The sequence below is a fragment of the Sarcophilus harrisii genome, chromosome 3, assembly GCF_902635505.1.
Source record: "Sarcophilus harrisii chromosome 3, mSarHar1.11, whole genome shotgun sequence".
NCBI lineage: Eukaryota > Metazoa > Chordata > Mammalia > Dasyuromorphia > Dasyuridae > Sarcophilus > Sarcophilus harrisii.
In genome coordinates this window covers 430,912,727-430,935,379 of record NC_045428.1, presented here as the reverse complement: position 1 = coordinate 430,935,379, position 22,653 = coordinate 430,912,727, and the positions used below count along the sequence as shown (strand labels likewise).

General features: G+C 35.5%; 1 protein-coding gene across 1 annotated transcript in view; it reads right to left on the bottom strand.

Moving 5' to 3' along the window:
• Positions 1 to 20,655, bottom strand: part of LOC116422995 — a 302,761-nt gene extending 282,106 nt beyond the window's left edge. The window contains exon 1 of the mRNA XM_031963688.1: positions 19,691 to 20,655. The gene's annotated coding sequence lies outside the window, so the exon portion shown is untranslated. The remainder of the gene's footprint in view (positions 1 to 19,690) is intronic.
• Positions 20,656 to 22,653: the final 1,998 nt, after the last annotated feature.

Here is a 22,653-nt window from a genome sequence, read left to right as displayed (position 1 = left end):
TGAATAGTGTAGATTTAGCACTGAAAAATATAAGCTTCCAACTTAAAAAAATTACAGTCCCATGGTACATTCTCTTAAATCTTTCTCTACATTCTGTCTTCCCAATATGAAGATACCTTAGACTTCTCTTCTTAGATTTCCCCTATAGAGTTTAAAACAATGCTCTGCATACGGTAAGGGATCAAGAACTGTGTGATGATTAATCAAATTTAGTAATGATATTGTTCTATTGACATATCTTTCAGTAATATTGATTTATTCAGATTGTCTCAGGATTAATAGGATGCATTTGCAATGTACTTACATCTTGGGGTTAGGTGTATTATGTGGCACAAAAGATGACACTGATTAAACTCATTGCCTGGACTCCATTAACCTAAAACTGTAACCTCTCTCTTTTCAGTAGCTAATACTTAATGGATAATGAATTTAATTCCAAAGAAAGCATTCCACTACCCTGCCTTTATTTAATTGTCTTCTAATAACAGGAGAGCAGTGTTTTCTTAGCATGATAATCTTAGATTCATTGAATTCACCTGAAAAATCTAATAACCAAATTAAAAATGGAAAGGACACCAGGGTGAATAATCTTTCCTTTTGCTGAAAAGCGTGAGTGAAACTTTCTAATCATGTTGTTCATGATTTTAATTTAATTCTCTACAGAAAAAAAAGAAACAACACAACAGACTCTGATAGCTGGCAGCCATGTAGTGTCCTCATTCCAGGGGTGTGCCTTGGGATTCTGGAATTTGTGTCATGACTGTATTCAATCAATCAGTCAACAAGTATTCATTTAAGTACCTCCTCCCTCCCCCATATATGCAGTTAATGGATTAGATGCTCGAAAGAACATAAAAGACATATAAGTTGTGATTTTTATTCCACATAATTCAATTTGACAAATAATTATTAAACTCCTACAATGCAAGATACTGCAATAGACTCTGAGAATTCAAAGTCAAAACAAAACCAAAGAATTCTTTACCCTCAAGAAGTTTATATTTTACTAGAGTAAGGACAGATGTATCTACAAAAGGAAATAAATACAAATTAGTTTGAGGAGGGAAAGCATGCCAATATGTGGTACAGTGGATACAACATTTTAGCCAAAGTCAAGAACTGAGTTCAAATTCAGCCTCAGATCCTTATTAGCTTTATAATCCTAAACAATCACCTAAATTCTGTCCACCTCTTCTTCATCTATAAATGGGGATTATAACAGTACTTGTTTCCAAGGGTTGTGAAGATCAGATGAGAGAATATCTGTAAAGCACTTGGCAAACCTACTATATAAATATTATTATTATCATTATTACTATCTAGGGTGGGGTGCAGGATTTTGTCAAGACAAAGAAGTCTTCATGTAGGAGGAGATAGCTGAGCTGAGATTTGAAGGGGGATAAGAACTCTGAGAGGTTGACTTCTCCCCATTTCACCAGACCTTGGCATCATCTCCCATTATTTCATCCTTTATTGAAGTTTCTGATGAAGAAGTAGCCCTTCTTTTGCAAAGGGCAGACTCTCTTTATGCACCTTTTATCCCAACCCTTTCTGCTTCTATATCAAATTGTCCCCATGGGAATCCCTTACCTTGTTCAATCTTTGCTTATTAACTGATTCCTTTGGTACTTTCTATTAATAGGCCCACTTTTCTACCACTCATAAAAAAACCCTCACTTGATCTTATAGTTTTCATCATTCTTTTTTGCCCTTTTTCTCTTCTTAGCCAAAAGTGTTGAAAAAACAATTGATGCCTTCCCTGCCTCTCTTCTCACTCTCTCCCAAACCCTTTGTAATCTGCCTTCTGACCTCATCATTCAAATGAAATGGCTCCTCCAAAGCCATCAATGATCTCAAATCAATGGTCCATCAAAGAGTCAAATCAATGGTCAAATCTAGTGTCTGTTTCTCAATCATCATTCTTGGTTTCTTTGGAGCAGTTGGCACCGATGACCAACCTGCTCCTGAATATGCCTTTTTATGACAGACTTTTTCTTTGTTCTTATCCTTTCTTTATGATTGCTTCTTCTCACTCCTTAGCTGGTTCATCATCTCAGCCTCAGCTACTTCACTTGTAAAATGGGGGGAGTAACAGCACTCACTTCACAACGTCTTTGTGAGAATCAAGTTAGATAGCATATGTATAGAATTTTATAAAATTTTACGTGTCTTGTAAATATTAATTATTTTTGTTAGTTATTAATGTGGGAGAAGGCAGTTGGTTGGCAAGGATGATAGATAGCTAAGTCTGAAATCAGAAAGATTCATCTTTCTGAGCTCAGATTTGTTCTCAGACATTTACTGGCCTCTGAGCAAGTCACGTGAAGCCTGTTTGTCCCAGTTCCTCATCTATGAATGACCTGGAGAAGGATACAGCAAATTACTCCAGTATCTCTACCAAGGAAACCCCAAAATGGAGTCACAAAACATCACACATGTCTGAAATGATTGAACAACAAAAATTATTATGGGAATCTAGAAAGAACATAGAGAAGAACAGTGAGAAGAGAAACCTTAACTGAAGTGGAAGAAATGTATTTATTTGGGAATAGTGTAAAATGTGGTTAGATAGACAAAGTGGAGCCAGATTATGCCTTTAAACACATACAGAAGAATTTGGATTTGACCCAGTAAAAAAGCAGGGAGCTATTACAAGACATTTAGCAGAGGAGTGTCACTATAATAATAGTGTTTTAGGAAGATTTGAGGCAGTACTGTGAAGGAGAAATTCAAGTGAGAAATTCAAAGACAAGCTAGGGGGACGCCACAATTGCTATAGGTAAGAAAGGATGAGACCTTCCTTCCTTGCTTCCGGTGTTAGTTGTGAGAATGGAGAAAAGGTAGTTTTGAGGGGTGTTTACAAAGAAGTGATACAACTGGTGACAGACTAGGGATAGGGTGAAGAAGAAAAAAAAAAAATCAAAGACTTCACCAAACTGTCTATTCTGGGATGCTGGAAGAATGGTGATTATATAGAAATCCTTAATCCCATCTATCCAATGCTAACTACAACAGACCCTTCAAGCCATTATGCTCTAGTGGAAAGAGTATTTATTTGGTAGTCAGGAAGCTAAAAATTTTGTCCCAGCTCTGCCAAAAGTGTACAAAACACAACATCTCTAGGCCTGTTTTCTTAAGGCATGGGACTAGAAAACCTTTAAGGTTCCTCTTAACGCTAGGAGTCTATGGTGTAATCACTGAACAGAACAAGGTTATGTTTCAACATCATTCCTACCATACCCAGAACTTTACCCTCATAGAGCTTGTGTAAGGCACAAACTTGGAAATTTACAGAATATTATTCCTAAATCCATGAAAAAACACATGAGAGAAAGAAAGGTAAATGCTAATAAATTAGAACCTGAAGATTTCAGAGCTTAAAGAGGAACCTCAGAGGTCATCTAGTCTAATTCTCTCATTTAATTCTCTGAGGCTTGAAAGGTTATATACTTGTCCAAGGATATGCAAGTTAAAATCACAAAATCTGGGATCCAAATCCAGGTCCTGTGAATCCAAATACACAATTTTCTAGTGGTACATGCTATTTAGAAAGTTTCCAACCGAATTCTTGTTCAAAGGTACTACAAAGTATCACATGAGCATCAACTATCTTCAAAATTTCTTTTGGTCTTGGCTATGAAAAACTTGCAGTTAAATCACTCCCTTCCCAGTCTTGTTCTTAGGTCCTGCAGAGATAACCCAGAGGAATTTCACTGCCTGACAAAATCCAGAGCACTAGATATGGATATTTCAGAACTGAATGAGAAAAGTGTGATAGTGCTGAGAAGATATTCAGCTGTTGATTATACATTGCCCAGGGTTTCCTGCCAAGCTAATACAGAAATCTCTTTTTATGTAATATATGGCTTTCCATGCAGGCCATTATCACACATAATGCATGGTTACACAGCTTGACTAACAGACACGTCCAATTTATTTCTATAATTGTTTTTAATTTCATTGGTTTAATAACAAATGAAATGAATCCTAACTTGCCATTGGTTCCCCATCAACAATATCTGTTGTTTGGCTTTTTTTCCTCCTTTCATGAAAAATTGAGTAAATACTTTCCCTTCCTATTCCAGTAGAAAATTCTCATCAGGTTTCACATTGCACAGAATGTTTGGTATAACAGTCTAGGCCACAGGTTAACACTGTGAAGATTTCCCTTATATTATCAGGAGAGCAGGTCAGTTTATTAGGGGGATTTAAAGCAGGCCACAAGAATTTCCACAACAGAAGTGAGTTTAGATAACTCTGCCTCAATTCCTGAATTTAAAGTCACAAAACATGCAAAGTTATACAAAACTGAGAGGGAGGGGAAAATGAGGAAAAAAGGACAATTATCTGAAATCTGTTAGAGAAAAGAATCAGAGCTCATTCTACTAAATACTTTGTGAAAAAAATTTCTCCCTTTACAGCCTTTCTCTTAACCAGTAACTAATTGGGGAAAAAAAAAAAAAGAAATTATGTTCTTTCTGCCATTATCTTCTTTCAAAGGTTTCTCTGTTCTTTTCACTCAGTAATGTTGATGGAGAGACAAATACATTACAGGGCTATTTCAGAGAGGAGGTAATCAACGTCACAGGATCAGTTTTCTCCTACAAGAATAAGGGCTTCCTCATTTTGTTTTCTCCCTTCCCCCTCCCTTTAACACTATTTGCATCAAGTTAACTAGTTAGAAGACTAACTGATGCTGATTAACTTACTAGAAGATATTGGTTTTCAGACTTAATAATTGCTTGAGGAAAGATTGATCTGAAATGAGAATAAGGAAAGCAAGATCACAATGAAGAAATTCCCAAAATTTGACCCTCCCTTAGGGTCTCATGGGACCCCTAACTTTTTATTAGGGTTCCAAGTGGGAAGTCATTTGTCCGTGTAATGATCGGAGTCTGTTGAATAAATTGGTCATATCAACCCACTAAAAATTATATTGATTCAATCATAAGTTTAGACTGACATGTTCTTGTCAACTTATACGTCTTTGAAAAACATTGGATAAACTGTAGTGATGCTGTATAGTAATTCCATTTGTATTGGTTGGGTTATTGTGGTTATGTCTTGTGGGATATATATAAAACAGAGAGAATGAAATTGTAAATTTGAGCATTTAGCAGCTCAGTTCTCGAAGCCTCCAATTAATTAAATGAGAAGTAATCACTTGGGGAAAGGTAGAGAGGACCTCTACCTTTGCTTGCTCTTCCCTTATTTCAGAGGGTCAAAGAATTTGGACTTTTTCATTGGCATCTCAGGAGTGGCTTCTTGACAAACAGCACTGGCAGCAATATCTGCATTGAGAAAGAGAGACTGGCTATAATGAGAAGAGCCAGAATTACCAATTTACAAGGAACCCAGAAAAAAAGGCTTAACATACTAAAAGTTACATCTTGGGGATTCCAGTAAAAGGATCTTGAGGGTCTCTAAATTATCTCTTTGCTAAACTTGAGCCCCCTTGATGTATATGCATAGGTAAACTATTGGGTCATAGACTTTTGAGGGAATCTTTTATATTGTCATATTATAATCATATTTATTATAACTAGCAGGTAGGTGGTATAATGCATAGAATACTGAGCCTGCAGTCAAGAATATTCCTCTTCCTAAATTCAAATTCAGCCCCAAATACTTATTAGTTGTGTGATCCTGGGCAAGTCACTTAATACTGTTTGCTTCAGTTTCCTCATCTGTAAAATGAGTTAGAGAAGGAAATGGCAAACTAGTGTTTTTGCCAAGAAAATCTCAAAAAGCTTCATGAAGAGTAGACATAACTGAAAAATGACTAAGTAACTATGATCACATAATATGTAGTATTCTATCTACATAGTTATAATACAATATGTTATTATATTATTATTCATTTACTATCTCTAGTAAATAGGCCCTTCAAAGGGGTGATTAAGCCTGGATGACTAATGATGTAAAAATATAATCGGTGAGAGAACTACTAGAATATTTAAAAATATATCACTGTATCCTTAGATGGAACAAGTAGTCACATGTTGGGGAACCTGGCCTACCAATAGCAATAGAGAGGTTAGGATAACAATTGCAGAACATGTATTATATCAGGTTGATGGAATTGTTCTAGCCTGGGTCATTCTTCTAGAAGCATCATTGGTAGGCTCTGCAGTTTGATTAAATAGTGCTGTGCTGTTCTCTCATTTTCTAAAGTTTCTGTTTTCCATTCCAGCAAGGAAGAGCAATAGTAATAATTGCTAAACCTCTGTGAAGCAGGCAGGACAGATTTCTTTGATTCTTTGATTTCTTTGAGTCACTTTGTGCTATTTCCAGGAACATCAAGTAATTCCCATTTCCTTCTTCATTCCTTTAAAGTACAGACAGAGCAGACTGCTCCACAGATCACTGGCCAAATAGTCAGTTGTCTTTTGGGAGAGAATGGGCTTTGCAGCTGCACTGATGTTGCTGTTGAGTATGAACTCCCATTTTAGGGCTCTCAAATTCCTCTCTCTCTGTGGCCAATTCTTGAAATGTACTTGTACATAGCCAACATTTGCAAAGCACAGGGGCCAAAACATTTCCAAATAGAAATGTCACGTAAGCAAAGCCAAGAGCACAAAGACATTACTGTTCTTGAAGATGTACAACCACTGTGCAGCTGGCATCACAGCATGGCACACACCAACCATGAGGATAGCCTGACATCCCTCTTCCTTTACTGTCATATATTCATCTTCACAGTGCCCCCCATGGGTTCTGCATCTGTTCACTTCATTTGCAACATACCTGAAAGCTTCAGTGATAAATGACAGTCTCTCTGTTTCTGTTTTCTCTTTCCTCTTCAATTTATCCTCCAAATATCAGCCTGACAATGTCACTCTTGATAAAGTTCTAGAGGCTCCCATTACCTCAAAGATCAAATACAAACTTCTCTGGCATTTTAAGCCTTTCACAATTTGCCTCCAATGTTTTTCCCCCTTCAAGCTTATTACAAAAACAAATTCCTCTAGATAATGTTAATGTAGGTATATCTCAGAGACCATCACAATAAAGCAAATATTGCAATAAATCGAGTCACGCAAATCTCAGTTCATATAAGTATATTTACAATGAATTGTCTTGAGTGTGTAACAGAATATGTCTAAAAATAATTAATTATATCTTAATCAATAAATACTTTATTGCTAAAAATGCTAGTTGTTATCTGAGTCTTCAGTGAGTAAAAATTTTTTTTGCTGGTGGAAGGTTTTGTCTCAATATTTATGGCTGCTGTCTGATCAGGGTGATGGTTGCTGAAAGTTGGAGTGACTGCGGCAGTTTCTTAAAATTCAACAGCAGTGAAATTTGCTGCATCAATTGTCTCTTCTTTTCACTTAAATACTTAGAGAATATTATAGGGTTATTAACTGGCCTAATTTTAATATTGTTGACCCTTGGAGATAGAGACACCCAAGGAGAGGGAAAGAAATGAGGAATAGTGATTACTCAGAGATCATATAACATTTATTGATTAAACTTGCTGTCTCATATGGGCATGGTTCAGGGTACCCCAAAATAATTACATTAATAACATCAAAGATCACTGATCAGAGATAACTATGATAGATATAATAATGATGAAAAAGTTTAAAATATTGCAAGAATCGTCAAAATGTGACATGGTGTGACCATACACTATTGGAAAAATGATGTTGATAGACTTGTTTGTCACAGGTTTCCAGAAACCTTCAATGTGTAAAAAATGCAACATTTGCAAAATACAGTATCGAGCTATAAAACAATGACTGCCTGTATGTGGTTTTCTAAGTCAATATGTGGCTGCAGTGATCTTTGTGAAAAGTTTAGTGGTCTCATTTCTACTTTAATTTCACACCCTAGTCTAGAAATCAACAAAACATAAATCAAGCTCTTATTTGTAGTATTTGCTGATATACGAGGTATAAATGCTCAAAGTGAAAATTTAAAAATCAGCTCTAGCAAGTTAGTTAGAGCTGGCTCTAGCACACTCCTTCTTATTCATGACCTTCTTTCTCAATGCATTTCCACAGATTGTCCTCTAAATTTTGAATGCACCATATCCTCTCTTTTGACTCTTAGAATCTCTGACTTCCTTTAAACATCAGTGCTCAAGTATCCCCATCCTATATGAGGTCTGTCCTGATCCATCCAATTGCTAATACCTTTCCTTACCTTGGAAATTACATTGTATGTATTTTATATTTTCACTTGCTTAAGGTACATAATTTCCTTCTCCAAACCCAAGAGAAAGTCAAAGCAAATAAGATATATGCAAAGGATTTTGCAACTTTAAAGACCAATAGATAAGTGAACTGCCATGATTATGATCATAATAATGTCAGCTCCTTCCTTGCCCTTGAGATGTAGTGAATGTTTAATACATATTAGCTGAATATATGAGAGTGATAATAAAGAAACTAGATGCTATCTGTTGTGGGAATAGAACATGCATTTCAAACTATATTTTCCATTGTTTCAAACCATGTGTCAAATACTTTCTATATATTCTTCTTCCTGCCCCTCTGATTCACGTAATTTACATACAGAAATTGCTACTTTTCTTTTTTGGGATTCTCTTATTTGGTTTACACTTAACTGATTTGTTCTTATTTTCATATAAGATAATTTGTAAGACATTCTAGGCATTGTGTCCTGTTTTCCTCATCCAAATTGAGAACTTTTGGAGACAAAGACAGCTTCACCTATTGTTTTCTATTGCCCTGTAGGGAGTTGAGACTGTTTCCTGAACCTATATTGAAAATTCAGAAGCTAAAATGTTTCTTTGTTTCCATATGAGTTCCCAAGATATAAAATAAAGAACTCAAAAAAAATTTCAGAACTGCTTTAAAGAAAACCAATTTTTTTTTTTTTCTGAATGAAACTGAAAAGAGGTTTCTTTAGTCAACAGCTGGCAGTATGATTACCTTTATACTAAAAAAAAAAACCATTTAATATCACAGGATAATATGCTAGATGCTGTTGATACGATAGCAACAACAAAAAAAAAAAAAAAAGGAAAAAGAAAACAGTCCCTGCCTTTAAGGAGTTTATTTTTATCTGAGGGATTATGATATGTATTCAAATAAATGAACACAATGTAAAAATTGAATAGTATTAACAAGAGGAGATTGAAGAGGGATTTGGTGAGGCTTCTTGTGGGTTGTGACAACTGAGTGAAATTGAGAGAAGGTTTAGAATACTTTTAGGCTAAAGGGAAAGGTTATTCAAATGCAAAAAGGTAGATAGGAGATGGAATTTTGAGTTTGGGAAATAGGTAACTGGACCTGTTTAGCTAGACTATAGAATATGTGAAGTTAAATAATGTTAGATAAATCTGAAAAGATAGTTTGAGCCCCACAGAAGAATCTTAAATATAGGTTGAAGAGTATGCATTTTATCTGAAAGGCAGAAGGGAGCTACTAAAGGTGAAGGAGCACAGAGAAGGGATCTTCTAGTTCTAAATGATATGTACTCTTGATCCCAAGAAGAAAAGAAATAAAGTGACCATTAAAAAATAGATTAATAACTCAATCAGCACAGGAAATGAGGCCCCCAAATATAATAGAGACATATTACAAATTTTAGTTCAGATTGCAAATTTCAAAATTCAGCTCAGATACATATGTGGGATAAAGTTAAGTTGGCTGTCCAAAGTGTTTGTCTGTTAAGTTTAATTGCTGAACATTTCATTTGGTTGTATTTCTAGTATCTTTGGATTCTGTCTTATTCCAATGAAGTTACTTTCCAGCAAAAAAACTGCTGGAAAAACTGCATTTTTCTTTTCAAAGAATGATGATGATTCTCTTCATTACTAGGATTATTGGCTGGGTGCAGATTCTTTGTTTCTGAAATTTTTAGTTCTACCCTAGCCTTGGGTGGACAGCAAGTTTTAGTTCTATATTTTTATGCTTTGTTAATATGGATTCCTTGCCCGTGTTTCCATTTGTTGTACATTCTTGAGTTGTAATGGGCTGAGGTTTGAGTTGATGCACTGAGGTCCCAAGTACGTGAGGCTAAATAGTAATTGAGCTATACTCTATTAATATACATGATTGGATAAAGAATGGCCCCCACCCACTCTCTGTGCAAGTCCTGATGTGTTGTATAGGAAATGACGATTTTGGTGGGTGGAGGCAGAGAGAGACAGGAAGGGAAGCTGGGAGAGATTGAGCCTGGGTTCCACACTCCTAGCTGCTGGTCTTGTGGCTGCTGGTCTAGCTAGCTTCTTGACTCAGCTGCACACATTGCTATTGCCCATTCTCTTCCACCTCCGATCTTTCTTCACTGAGAATAAAGACTGACGATTTCCCCCTAACCTGAATTCCTGATTCCGGCTGATCTTAAAATATGCAGTCTTCACATTGAGTACCAGAGATTAACGGGCTAAAGGTAAAAAAAGACCCGAAACTCTTAAATTGGAAATGGCAAATTGCTACCCTCATGAATAGAGTGATCGTTGTATTATGTTTATACAATGTGTGGGAAAAATGAAACATAAGATTCCATGCTTACCATGTTATCACTAAACTTATATCCCTAAAATACTTAATAATAATAGCAAACATCTAGAGCATTTTAAATGGTTACAAACTACAATTTGTGTGTGTGTGTGTGTATATATATAAAATCTAATTTTATCCTCTGGGATAAGTAATGTTATTATTTCAATTTTAGAGTTAAGGAAACAACCACATAGAGGTGAAGAGACCTACCTAGGACTATATAGCTGATAAAAGTCCTGGGTAGGATTTAAATTTCGATCTTTATGACTTCTAGTTCAGTGCTTTATCCACTGAGACATCTATTGTTCTTCAGACTTCCATACTCTATTCTTGCTTTATTTGTAATCTTGCCCACATAGCATCACCTGTAAGTCAATTCAATTCAAGTATATGTAATATATAATATAAAAATATAATATCTATTTTACAATATAATAATATATAATTCAAGCTTAATTTGGCAATCACTTTATATGTTTGGCACTATTCCAGCCTCTGGGTATGCAAAAATGAATGACACAGCACTATTTTTCTTAAGTAGTTTATAACAAGATTATCTCTTTGGGATACAGACCCATTTGTGAGACTGCTGAATCAAAGGGTACACTCAATCGAATGCTCTTTAGACATAGTTTCAAATTGCTCTCTAGAATAGTTGGATCATTTCACAATTCCACCAACAATGCTTTAATGTTCCAGTTAAACTGGACAGTTCTTTTTTTGTAGTGGCAAGAAGTAGAAACTGAGTGGCTCCCTTCAGTTAGGAAAGGGAAAATTGAGTGGATACTCATCAGTTGGGGGCATGGTTAACTCAGTTACAATACATGAAGGTAGTGAAATATTGTTGTTCTATAAGCTGAGCAAGCTGATTTCAGAAGAACCTGGGAAGACCTACATGAACTGTTGCTGAGTGAAGTGAGTAAAACCAGGAAAACATTGTACATTGTAACAAGATTATGTTCCAGTTTCAACTTGGTATTATTTGTGAGAAGCAATGTCATGTACTGGATTGAGAGCTCTTTTCAAGTTCTATTTTACCTTCTGATTCTAGAATATCAGGACAATTTCCCTTGATAATTTCTTGAAAGATGATATCCAGGTTCTTTTTTTGATCATGACTTTCAGGTAGACCAATAATTTAAAAATTATCTCTCCTGGATCTATTTTCCAAGTCAATTGTTTTTCCCATGATATATTTCACATTTTAAAATTTTTTCCATTTTGCTTTATTGTATCTTGATTTCTCATAAAGTCACCGGCTTCCATTTGCTAAATTCTATTTTTTAAAGAATTATTTTCCCCAGTGAGCTTTTGTACCTCCTTTCCCAATTGGCCAATTTTGTTTTTTAAGCCATTTCTCTCCTCATTAGTTTTGTATTTCCTTTTGTTCCTCTCTCAATTCTTTCCCTAATTTTCCCTCTATCTCTCTTACTTAATTTCAAAGTCATTTTTGAGCTCTTCCATGGCCTGAGCCCAATTTTTATTTTTCTTGGAGGCTTTGAATGTAGGAACTTTGACTTTGTTATCATTTTCTGAGTGTGTGTTTTGATTCTCCTTGGTCACCATAATAACTTTCAATAGTCAGAAACTTTCTTATTTTCTACTCATTTTCCTAGCCTATTACTCAGTTTAAAACTCTCTGTTAAAGTAGGTGCACAGTCCGAAGCTTCAGGGGTTTTGTGCAGCTGTTTTTAGAAATCCTTCTAGGAATCTGACCACAAGCACTCTTTTCTGCCCTGGAGCTCTTAGGTGTATCTCTGCCCCACTTAAGCAGTAAAATATAGTGTGCTGGTGGGGGTTGCGGCTTCACTGATTGTAGTTGTACATGGAATTGCACACCAGACTTCCACCCTGTTGCCACAGACTCTTTCTACTGACATATCAAGTTCTTCCCAGTGTCCTGGGGCTGAGAGGTGTGGAAACCACTAGGACTGCTACTGATTCAGAGATGGGCTAGGGCTGGAGCTGGGGTTGCACAGTTATGTCCTGCCCTGGCACTGCCACTCTGATGTCACAGACCTTTTTTGCTGAGCTTCTAAATTACTTTCAGCTGAAAAATGTTTTACTCCATTCTTTTGGTTGCTTTGATGTTCTAAGATTTATTTAGAGTCATTATTTACGGAATTTGGAGCAGTTTGGGAATGAGGTTGGGCAAGTTACTGCCTTTACTTGACCATTTTAGCTCTGCCCCTTGAGAGTTAACTTCAAAGCTAGGTAGACCTGGATATAAGTTATTCTGGTTGTGTAACTTTTGAACAAATCACTTTACCTTTCAGTGCCCTAGGCAATTCTTTAAGACTTTGTATTAATAATAGCTTTTTATACAGTTGCTTACTACGTGCCAGGTACAAAGCTAAGTGCTTAACAATTATTATCTCACTTGATCCTCACAACAACAGTGGGAGATAGGTATTATTATCTCCATTTTATGAATGAGGAAATAAGACAAACAGGTTAAGTGATTTGCCTGGGGTTATAGTAAGTGTCTGCGGCTAGATTTGAACTCCTGCCTTCTAACTCCAAGTTCAGTGCTTTGTCCAATATTGTGCTTGAGAACTACTTGCACTCATAGAGGAAATTGCTTGAGCCAGATTTCTTTACCAAGGAAATCAGAGGTCTAAGTCTTTGTGTTCCTATTCCTAACCTTGTCATAAATCTAATGTGAAGTCTTTCATAAGAGATCCTCTAGGAAAAATTTTACCCTGGAAAATAAACACTTACAAACTCAACTGGGATGTTGTCAAAGCACTTTAGTCCTGGAATTTCACACTGACCATTTCTCAAGGAAATGTGAGTACATTGCCTAACTTCTCCACCTCTTGGCAACATTCACAAAATTCAGTTTCAGGCTGCTCTGTATGCATTTGATGTTCTTCATTTCCAGCAGACCTTCAAATATCGCTTTCTCCTTTGAATAACCCTGTCTTTTGTTTGTTCTTTGGTTTAAACAGTATTGTTCTAAGGGTTTTTAGTACTTAGGGTACTATCACAATTAGGAACTTTAATTGGTTCTTGCCCCTTTTTATCAACAATTCAACAAACTTCTCTTGAAGACTGAACAGAATGTCTTACATTCTGCATGGCTATCAGACAGTAGGGAGGCTTTAAGCTTCACAATGTTCTTTGGGTCTTCCTCAGACCACAGTCAGCAGTCCTACTAGTACAGTTTCTCAGGTAACACATGCTTTATTTTTTAAAATAGATTTTTACTGATATTCTTTTGTTTTTACATCATCAATACTTCCTACTATGTCTATCCTTACTTTTATAATGAAGGAAAAAAAAGAAAAAATGTTTATCAAAACTAATAAACATATCAAAAAAAGTCTGATAAATGCAGCCTTCCATGATTATAAACCTGCAGAGAGATCACATCTTTTAACCTTTTCTGAGGGTTTCTCTTGTGCAAACTTACAATTTATGTTTATATGATTTCATATGTTTATTTAATTATTCCCAAAAGTCTCCAGTAAAGAGAACCAACTTTTTCATATCAGATGTACTAGACCTTTAAGAGTAACTTTAAAATAAATGGGGTTCTTTAGTTTGCTGCAAATGTAGACTCATAAACATGTATCCCCTCCCATGGGACTTCATTGCAAGTATCTGAGCAAGTTAGACTATTTTTCAAGGTGGGCATGAAACAGTGTCATTTAATTTCATTTTCCATACAAAATGCTCTCTCCCTTTTAGAAAAAAATAGAGAGTAGGCCTAAGGGAAGGCGAAGGGAAAAGCAGATAAAAGAATGAAAGAAATCAATGTGCAAAAACAAAAGGCTATGTATGTAATTTTAAATATTAATTTTGGAGAGGTATTGTCATATTGTAGAAAGGGTAATGGACTGAAAGTCAAGATACCTGATTGATAGTTCTAAGACTATCAATGACTGCTGGAATCTTAAGCAAGTATAGTTTAGTTCTCTATTAGCAAAGAAATTGATGAAAAACATAGCTTTTCCTAGCTGTAAGGAATTGTAAAGTTGTATTACAACCTGTTATTGTTATCCTAAACTGAAAATAATCACTGCTATCGCAGCTTTGTCTGATTCACTGACCCACTTAAGGGGTGATCTGCCAGGATAGAATTTGCTGTTGCACTGGGTGAAATTGTCCTTTCCCATTACTCTTTTTCTCTGTCCTACTCATTGCCTGGTGAACTGGTGTTGAGTCTCTTGCTTTCTAAATTTCATTTACTTGAATTCTATACTTTTATAATGAGTTTTATCTCTACATAAGCTGATTTTTATTGCATTTTATATGAGTATTTGCTATAACTGATTAGAACACACTATATGGAAAGATGAAATAGAATCCCTAGACAATAGCCCTTGACCTAGTTGTCAGCCTACATTGAAGCTCTCTCTCTGGAAACACAATGAGAAATGTTAATAGAATCATAGATTCTCACATCAAAAGAAACGTCAAAGGTCATCAAAGTGCTTCCTAGCTATGTGATGCTAGGGAAATGTTTGCCTCAGTTTCCTCATTTCTAAAATAAGAGGGATTGCACTTGATGGGCTTTGAAATGCCTTGCTACTCTCAATCCCTGACTTTATCATTCTAGTCTAATCTCAGACCCATACAACATGCCTTCAAGTGCTTGAAAACTAGTTATATAGTCACCACTGGAAGCTCACCATTAAGAAGAGACTCACTATTCTATATATTAATGTACAATTTTAAATAGGAAAAATTTCCTGGCATAAAATCTGAGTCTAATCCCCAATCATTGCTTCCAGTTCTGCCCTATGGGAGAAGACAAATAAGCCTAATCCTTCTTCCATATGACAACCCTTCAAAAACGTGAAGACAATCTTGCCTTATCTGAGATTAACATGCCCATTTCTTTCTATAGATCCTTTTATAGCATAGTTTTAACTTCTCTCACAAACTTGAATGTATTTTATCATCTGGACACACTCCATTTGATATAGCCAGCCCTTATTGAGGTGTTCAGAACTGAACCCCAAACCTTTTATGTGTTCTAACCAAAGCACAATGTAGTCAGATTATCTAAGGTTCCTTTCTGGATGGCCCCCTTTCCCTATGTGGTCCTATAATATACTACATTAAATTTGAGGTTGAGGACAATCCTGATTATCTATCATCCACAATTCACCTGACTTAATAATGACTCCTTCCCTCCCACCTCACATAGCACTTTATTTCATGTCCCTCTAATGTACTGATCATATGTGATTTTGTATATTTATACTATTTCCATCCAAAATAACAAAAGTACACAAGGACATAGTGTTATTTCTTTTTTAAATTTAATTTCATTATTTCTTTTAAAAATTTATTTAATAAAGCAAGCATTTCTTTAACATAATATTATAAAAAAGCTGATTACACATAAAACTTCATATCTTTCTTTTTCTTTTTTTCTTTTTTCTTTCTTTGAAATATATAATAAAGTTATCATCTAAATTTCTTTTTTTCCTTTTTTTCTTCCTTCTTCTTTCACCCTAGAGATGGCTATCATTAGACACATCCATTTGTAAGTTCTTTCTCTGGATGCAAATAGCATTTTCTTTCATATGATCTTTGTAGTCAATTTGGGTATATAGTCAAAATGACTTATCTATTCAAAATTGTTCTTACAATAATATTGCTATTACTGTACACAATGTTCTCTTGGTTCTGTCCATTTTGCTTTTCATTTTTTCTATCCATGTTTTTCTAAGACCAATCAACTCATCATTTCTTTTATAGCATACTAGTATTCCTTCACATATACCACAATATTGGAAAAATAATAACATTCATTTGGAGGAAAAATCAAAGTAAAGAATTTCAAAGGAATTAATTTTTTTTAAATGAAAAGAGTTCAGTAGTACCAACCTTAAACTATATTATAAGACAGTGATTATCAAAACTATCTGGTCCTGGCTAAGAAATAGAAAGGTATGGAATAGAGTAGACATGAATTTATAGCAGCAAAATAATATGATAACCTTGTATTTGACAAGTAAAAAGATTTTAGATTTGGGGATAAAAATTCATTATTTGATAAAAAAAAACTGTTGGGAAAACTAGAAAGTAGTATGGCAGAAACTGGGCATAGACCAATATCTTACATCATTACAAGATAAGGTCAAAATAATACATGGCCTAGATATAAAAGAAAATTTGAAAAACATGGAACATATTACTTATCAGACTTGCAGAAAGGCAAACAATTTATAAAGAGAGAGCTGAGTGAGCTGTCAAATGGATAATTTTCTATTACATTAAATTTAAAGGTTTTTGTACAAATAAAACAAATATAATTAAGATCAGAAGGAAAGCAGAAAATTTTGGAGAAAAATTATAGATGGCTCTCAGATAAAGGTCTTATATCCCAAATATATAAAGAACTTTGTAAAATCTATAAGAATAAAAATCATTTCCCAATTGATAAATGGTCAAAAGATAAGAACAGACATTTTCAGATGAAGAAAAAAAATGTACATATACTTATATGAAAAATGTTCTAAATTATTATGCATTAGAGAAACAATCTCAAGATGATAATAACTCTAAACTTTGTATCTCACTGACATTTTACACAGTGTGCTGCTCATAGATGATGTTTAGTAAATATTTCCTTATTTCATTCAATGTATGAGACTTCTCTGAATCTCATCTTTTATAAAAAGAAGGAAAAGAAAAAGAATCTATTAAAAAAATCTACTATATTCCAGAAACTAAGCTAACTTCAAAAAAAAAAAATATTATCTTAATTTAAACCTCACAACAATCCTAATATGTAGGTTTTATTATTAACTATTTTACAGTTGAAGGAACTGAGGTAAATAGAATGTAATATAGCTAGTAAATATCTGAGACTGAATTTAAACTCACATCTTCCTGACTTCAGATCCAGTCCTCTATCTATTATATCAAAAGCTGCCCTAAAATTAAATGATTTCTAAGACTTCTTTCAGATCCAATGTTCTCTACCCTTTCATCCACAAAAAGATTTGTGCAATTTCAACAGGGTCTGCATCAGCAAGCCTAGAGATTCATTCTTAGTGTTTATAATTCCAGTGCTTTTATCACATTGGAATGATTTGATCAGGCATTCGTACTCAGAAGAGGCAACCAATCTCAAAACAAAACAAAATAAAAACAAAAAACAAATCCAGAGATTGTTCCAGGTAAGTGACAGAAAAATCAGAGGCAGATCTTTCTTTTAACTGGAGGGTGAGGATGGGGGCAAAGCTGGGCTTCCACTGAAGGATTTAGAAACTTTGAGAGCATGTTCACATTCAGCACAATGTTTCCTAAATGAAATTAGGTAGTGTTTTTCATCCTCATTTCCATGTCTTCTTTATAAGAAAGGGGGGAAAGGAGAAAGAGAATTCAGCTGTCTCTGTTCATGGAACTAAAATATTCCTAAATATTTATTTTCATATGCATAGTATAAGCAGATGTGGAAACAGAGTTAAGTTTGAAATAAATTTTTATAATGGGGCAATCACATATTGGAATGTTAGTACAGGAATGAGACTTAGCCTTTTCAGTCTGATCATTCTTGAGTTCTTTCTGGCCATTTCAAGTAAATACCCCCAGTTTCACTTCCTAAAGATTTCCTCTTTTGTTTAACTTTACTCTAAATCTGTGTGGAGATTAGCAAGGAAGAGAGATAAATATGGACATGAACATATCAGTCCTTTACCTTCTTTACTACTGGGTGTTGGGCAGAGAGACTTTTGCTCCCTCCAGGGTCATAGAAACTGGTTTACTCATGAGTTGGTCAGGGCAAAGGAGACTTTCTTTCACATTCCAATACTCAGAGTGAATAAATACCTCACTTAGATGATGTGTCTTAATGTAGCACAGGAGAGCAACAGTGTAGCTTCCAGAGTAGAACTGAGAAATAACTCTGGCTAGAAAAGGGAGGCAGCCTAGTTCCTAGAGTGGAATCCTTGGTAACGAAGTCTAAAGAATTGGTTCTACTGTTGTCTAACCATTATTCCTTGGGTGATCTTGGACAAGATTCTTTCTGTAATACAGATCCTGCTTTACCTTCCTAAATTAATAAACTGGAGATATCTCTAGTCCTCAGAATGTGCATAAAGTACTTTAAGGTCTCAAAGACAAGGAATAAATAAACATAAACAACTTATCAAAGATAGGAAAACAACTTTAAACAGGTAGGTTAATATTTTGATGTAGGAGGTAAATAGGATTGTAAATTATTGGAAGCTCATAGGAAGAGAGTAAATAAATCAAAATCTGGATATCTCAGGAGATGACATAAGTAGCTGACTATAACCTGTGCAATGAAGACAGGTTCATCTGAGAAAAGATAAAAAATAAATCCTATTGTTTGCTATGTCTTCTCCTTTCCAAACTGCCAAATTAGCTTGTCTTTGCTATCTTATCAGTACTTATACCAGAAAAAAAATTTTTTTTGACCTGACACTTCTCTTTCAGAGGCAGACTATTCAAGTTACCGACCGCAACTAGCATTCCTGCCCAAGCAATAAAAAATTAGAGGGAACTAAAAGAAAAAAAAAAAAATTAGAAGGGCATTATGCCTTTTCAAAAGAAGTATTAGATTTCCTGAATAGCCTCAGATAATTAGTTGTCCCACACCCTTGTGAGCATATCCGGCATTATTTTGATTATGACAAGTCTCTGGCTTTCAGACTGCATTGTAATGACTTCCAATCTCTTAATCTAATTTGCCCCAATCATGAAAAACTGGCCTGCACAGCAACACCTGATACCCACAGATTTGTCATTTCTTCTAGAGCGGGGCCACCATAACAGGACTCAGCTAATCCCCATTGCCTTTCACAAGCTAGCACCAAATGATAATTAGAATAAAGACTCTCCCATTTGGCAGGATTGGCCCCTTCTTGCAGACCCATTTTCCAAATGGCAGAGTTAATTTGAACTATTTCAATACATTGAATATCCTGAGATAAGAAAGAAAATCTAGCTTTTTCAAATCTTTCCACCTGAGTTTGAACTGACTTCAGATCTCCATGACTATTTCACTGTGGAAAATTGTTTAGAAGAGGTGAGTCTTTTTCTCAGAGATGGTTGTGTAGTAGTTAGGCAGGGAGGAAGCTCTTATAAAGGTAATAGCAGACTCTGCTGCATGTTAAAGTTAATCACTAAACAACCAAGACTTTCAGAGAATGCACTCAGATAATACCCACTGACCGTTTCAAAGTTCATTCTAGATATATGACAGAGTGCTAGTTACTTACCTTATAAATTTCAGGTCCAAAGAAGTCTTTGCCTTTTAAAACAGGGCATCAAAATGTTCAGGTTTTGTTTTCTTACATTAAAAAAAATTCTCATCTGTCATAGGCACACAAACTCCCTTGGAGGACCCACCCTCTGCTTTCTGAACACCAATGAGGAGACTAGGGGAGCACATGTGGGAGGCCGCCTCCCTGGAAGTCTGTCACAGGAAGCATATGCTCTTTGTGACTGAGGTGCCAAATTAACCTTGGCGTGAGCCAGACAAAGCACCTCATTGTGGAGGTCCCCGGAATCTCTAGGGGAAAGGGAAAAAAAGCCTCTAGCCAATCAACAATTTTCCTGCTTTTGGCAAGATGGGACTGTCTGTCCTTCATTCATTTTAGAAAGTGAAAAATCTGTTTGCTGTTAATTAGCTTTCTGATGAACCAGTGTGACCATTCCCAGGAATTCAGAAGTGGAGCCCCACCTGTTGAAATGATTAAGAGAAAGATAGTAGTACAGGGTGGGAAGAATAGTGGGCTTGAAGTTAGAGGAGTTAGATTCAAATGCCATCTCTGATGCTTCCTACCTACCCTTGTGAATTGGGGCAAATTGCTTAAGTTCTGTATTCTTCCCTTTATATATGACAGTGTAAGGCTTGTTGATCTCTCCAGTGTTTTCTAGCTCTGGATCTATGGCCCCTATGACCCACAAGGGACCTTAGTTTCCTCATTTGCAAAATTAAGGTGTTAGATTAGATCTAAGATCCTTTTTATCTCTGCCTCTTTGTTTATTTGATTTGTGGTATGGGGAAAACCTTGTTGGGAGGTCTTCTTAGAAAGGAAGAACTAGCAGAAAACTTCTTAAGTGATTCTAGTTTACATGATTGGGAGTTGTTTGGTTAAATCCTAATAGCCCATTTTGGGTAACTAGATGGGTGCAGTGAATATAGGAAAACTTACCTTCCTGAGTTCAAATGTGTCTTCAGACATTTGCTAGCTGTGTGACCCTGAACAAGTCACTTAACTATATTTGCCTCAGTTTCCTCATCTATAAAATAAGCTGGAGAAGGAATGGCAATCATTCCATTATCTTTGAAAAGAAAACTCTAAATGGGATAACAAAGAGTCAGACATGCTTGAAATAACTGAAGAAGCCCAGTTAGGAAATTTTATGTAGATTCAATTCTATCACTGTGCATTCATGGTAAAGATTATTACCAAAGTGACATAGCCAAAATTCTTGAGCTGCCACGTTTCGCCTTTCCTTTTCCCTTCCTTTCCCTTCTCACCCCCCAGCAATTTACTATGTTATTTGGAAACATTCCCTTTCGCCTCACTAGACCCATTGGCAACATTCACATTGCCCCATGTCTCAGTTGCAAAATCAAGCTGGTGACAGACAGAGAATTTTGAGCTGAGCTGCCAAGCTATCCAGAAGCTGTGGTAAGGGGAGGGATGCATCCTGAGCTACAATGACAGGAGAATTTTCTGACTGACTGAGAAAACACTTGCTCATCTGAGTTCTTTCTCCTCATGCCTTTATTTACATGTTATAGCATGCTACAGAAAAGAGAAGAAATGAAGGTGGGAGAAAATAAAATCAGTATAACAGCAACTGCCTTCCAAATTCAAATAATTCAACATTGGGGTTAAAACTGATCTGACAAGACTGATGTAGTTTAGTTGTCCTTCCAATTCTCAAACTCATGGAACTGATGCTTGTCTACACAGTTAATCACCTGTGTAAAACAAAAACAAAATGTGGTTTTCCCTTTATACCTCTCCAGGTTCTGCTCCTAATTCTCTAGACTTCTTTCTTCACTATTCACCAGTACACTTCTTATTAGAAGATTCTTCCATCCCTGAAGCCCTTTCTCTCTGAAAGATGCCACTGTCCTATGACTTCCTTCTCTGATTGGATAGTTCTTCCTAGAATCTTTATTTTAAGGAAGTATCCAGGCCAGCCATGTTCACTAAATCATCTTTCCTGATTTCTGATTCTTAACTTCTTTTTCCCCCAGGGTCAATCTATTGAGTTAAAAAAGCCTAATTTTCAGGATGCTTCGAAAGAGAAGCAAGACTTGAATGTTGCCCTAAGTCATTTCTGTGATAAAGTAAAGGAATTTAAATTCACATGAAGACCAAGATCATTAGAGGATTGATAGAGTCAATTAAAAAAGCTAATAAGCCAGTGAAAGAACATAACACTGGTAGGCTAGAGATTAAATTCTATTCCAAACTCCAATGTACCTCAGTTTTTCCAACTTAAAATGAGGAATTAGAACTTGCTCTTTTTTAAAAGCTCTTTTTCTATTTATTTATTTTTATTTAATTTTTTATTAAAGCTTTTTATTTTTCAAAACATATGCATAGATAATTCTGCAACAATACCCCTTGCAAAACCTTGTGTTCCAGTTTTTCTCCCCTTCTCCCACCCTCCCTCCCCTAGATGGCAAGTATTCTAAAATATATTAAACATGGTAGAAATATATGTTAAATCCAATAAATGAATACACATTTATACAATTATTTTGCTATACAAGAAAAATCAAATCAAACCAGAAAAGAAAATGATGAAGAAAATAAAATGCAAGCAAACAACAACAAAAAGAGTGAGAATGCTATGTGTGAACTACACTCAATTCCCACCATCCTCTTTTTGGGTATAGATAAGACCACTGGAACTGGTCTGAATCATCTCATTGTTGAAGGGAACCACGTCCATCAGAATTGATCATTGAATAATCTTGCTGTTGCCATGTTCAATCATCTCCTGGTTTTGCATATTTCATTTAGCATCATATCAAAAGCTCTTTTTCTAAAAGAGCTTCCTTGGTAGCACTAACATCCTATGATCCAAATAGGCCTGATAATCATCTTTAGAGCTCCATTTTTTTAGGCAGATTAGGGCCCCTACAGGAATTACAGAGGAGTTTGCTGAGATGTGTAGAACCTAGATTATAGATGTTTTCATAGCCCTTGGC